At 42.4% G+C, this 2854-nt stretch overlaps 1 pseudogene; it reads right to left on the bottom strand.

Annotated features, from left to right (window-relative positions):
* Positions 1 to 920: 920 nt before the first annotated feature.
* Positions 921 to 2601, bottom strand: LOC110292993 (protein tyrosine phosphatase type IVA 2 pseudogene; annotated as a pseudogene).
* Between the last annotated feature and the right edge of the window lie 253 nt (positions 2602 to 2854).

The following is a 2854-nucleotide window of genomic DNA, read 5'->3' as shown; positions in this document are numbered from 1 at the left end:
TGCTGAACTGCCCCTCTCCTTATGATCCAAAGAGGGAGCATGGTTGAGGAATAGTAAAACTAGGCCAAATTAGAAATTTGGAAACTGTTGAACCTTGATGTAACTATTTTTAGGAGCAATTCCATGCTACCAGGTCATGATTTGTCACTTGCTACCTAGGAGTGAATCTCAACAGTCTTGCAGGGGAAGCTCTTGATCATGTGGCTACCAGTTAGGAGAGAACTGAGTTTGTAATAGCCTGTACTGATTATCTCTCCCAGAAACGTGGGAGCTCTCTGCCCTCCAGCCAACAGGGAAGCAGAAGAATGAGGAGGGCTAACAGCATCTGTGAACTGAGAGTGCTCAGGTATGGTTTTGAGAGGTAAAGACATATTTATTTCTATCTGCATAAGACCATGACATTAGGAATAGGTATAATTGAGAAATTGTTTTAGGTAGAGGCAAAGCAACTTAATTTCCATGAAGTATTAAAATAATTCTTGAACCATAATTCCCTAAGACACCAAGAGAACGAAAATGTATTTTACCAGCGGGGCAGACTTTGGTATATAGTGGCTCTCGGGTTTTTTTCTTTCTTTTTTCTTTTAGGATGTACTCTGCATCACTCTTTAGAACACACGTTGTCCTCTAACAACATGTATGGATTTTCTCTGTTTCCATATATATTTTTCTGGCCAATGATCAGTATTTGAATATCTTTAGAGATTAAATAGTGGCTTTCTTAAGTCAACACATGCAAGTATGCTTCTCAGGACAACTAAACAATATTCTTATGCAAAATATTATGACTTATTTGTTCAAAACACACACACACATGCACACAAATATACTTCATCACTTAATACGCTGTAAGTATTGCACAAGGATAACTCCAATCATCTAAAATACAAAATACAATTTTAGTAAATGTGAGTTGACAAGCAGCAGCTTTATTTTTTCCTGTTATAATAAAATGTCCAAGGCTAGGTGACTTATCAAGAGATTTATTTTGATGATAGTTGTGAGAATGAAAGCCCAAGATTATGTGAACTCCCAGCCTCCTGTGAAGCCTCTTGGTGCTGTCACAACACGGCAGATGATGAGAGTGTGTTCAAGAATGCTTTTAGCGTGCAGGAGCGAGCGAGAGTCAGGGGTCCAGATTTTCTTTGTCCTTGCTCTGAAAGGTATGTTAGTTTTTCCTTCTAATTTTTATCTTAACTCATTTTATAGAAGCATTTTTCCATTGTTTGCTTTAGGACCAATTAGTAGAATTGACCACTCATTGATGAACAGGAAAGATTCCAGATGCACTTTACAGATACGAGTGTCCTTACAACGTCATAGTAGAGAAAGCCTTTAACTCGGATCCTATTGGATGCAGCAGTGCACAGTAGAATCCCTGAAACGCGACCGTGACCGGGTCCTCAACTTAGGCCGGTAGTGCTCCAAAAAAAGCAGCTGTTTGGAGTTGAAAGCACCCCTTCGTTTCTGCCGGATAAAGTGAACTGCGTCTTCATTTTTCATTCCACATTCAATCAAAGCAAGTGCCACCAGCACAGGTGCCCTTCCTAGCCCAGCCACACAGTGCACTGCCACACAGGAACCAGGCTCCTCACGGAACTTGTTTTGTAGCAGGCCTAGCCAATTATCCACGATCTCATCAGGGGGCGGGGCTCCGTCGTTGTACGGCAGATCTAGAACATGGATGCCACAGTTTTCAACTAGAGTTTTATCATATGTGGCGTCACAAACTCTGACTAAGGTTGACACTCCGTAGTTCTTGAGTTCCTCTGTGAACTTGTGCATCGTATTATTGGTGGGGTTGTGAGTTATCAGAAAACGCATGTTGTTATAGCAAATCTCCACTGGGGCTACATGATTCATTATGGCAAATCAGAGTGTACGTGCGTGCCTGCCTAATGGAAAAATGAGAACATTAAGCTCAACCAAAGGTCTATTATTGTTTTTTATTTTTGTTACTGGGCTTGTTTATTCAGTATGAAGCTTCTCCAAGATAGGTAGAAATGTATTTAGAATTTGCTCGAATTCAGCCTGGGCCTCAGTGTCTGCAGATGGATACCTCCAAATTTCCAAACCATCCAGCTACATACCGAATTTACCCACCGAGCCTACATTCAGACACGAGTGAGGCAATGGTGGTGGCTGCCTTCTACTCTTGTTTACTTGATGCTTGATTTTAGCAGAGTCATTAAAGAAAGTATACTTGCAGTTATTTTTGAGGATAGTCTCAGTGTCCAGGGTCTTCGAGGCACAGTTGAATACCTCACATAGAGCCTGCCCCCAAGGTCATTTGTCAGGGAAGTTGTGCTGAGCCTGGCAGAAGTTGGTCTTCAAATTTGGAATAGCCATAAATCCACAATGTGTTTCCCACCAAAGTCCTGCGGTGACTGGAGAACTGCAGTTTCTCTGCTAGCCTATGCCTTAGACATCCTGCCAGTCCTGCTGGCGGCACATGACCTTGAGACCATCCTGCCTCCCTGGCTACCACCACGTTTCTGCCACCACCATGCAGACGCAGAGAGAGGGCCTCGCCTTGCTCTGAGCTGGACAAAGCTCCTACCCCATCGGCTAGCCATAGACGCTGCACCCCAGCCAATCCGGCCGCCACCACCCTCACTCATTTATTTATTATGGTTTGCTTGCAAAACAATGAGTTTCATTATGACGTCTTCATATACATACCAGGTATTTGCTCATAGCTACTGTCCACTCTCTTCTGTTCTCCTCCTACTCTCTATCTCATCCTTTCCTTTCTCTCAAATACTCCTGCTTCTGTTTAAATTTCCTACAGTTGTGACCTGAAATACATATATTTAAATCTATATTTGGCTTATTTTACTCTAGCTCCAACAAC

Source organism: Mus caroli, unplaced genomic scaffold, assembly GCF_978045245.1.
Source record: "Mus caroli unplaced genomic scaffold, Mus_caroli_1 scaffold_6, whole genome shotgun sequence".
NCBI classification, from domain to species: domain Eukaryota; kingdom Metazoa; phylum Chordata; class Mammalia; order Rodentia; family Muridae; genus Mus; species Mus caroli.
This window is presented reverse-complemented; position numbering and strand designations above follow the sequence as displayed.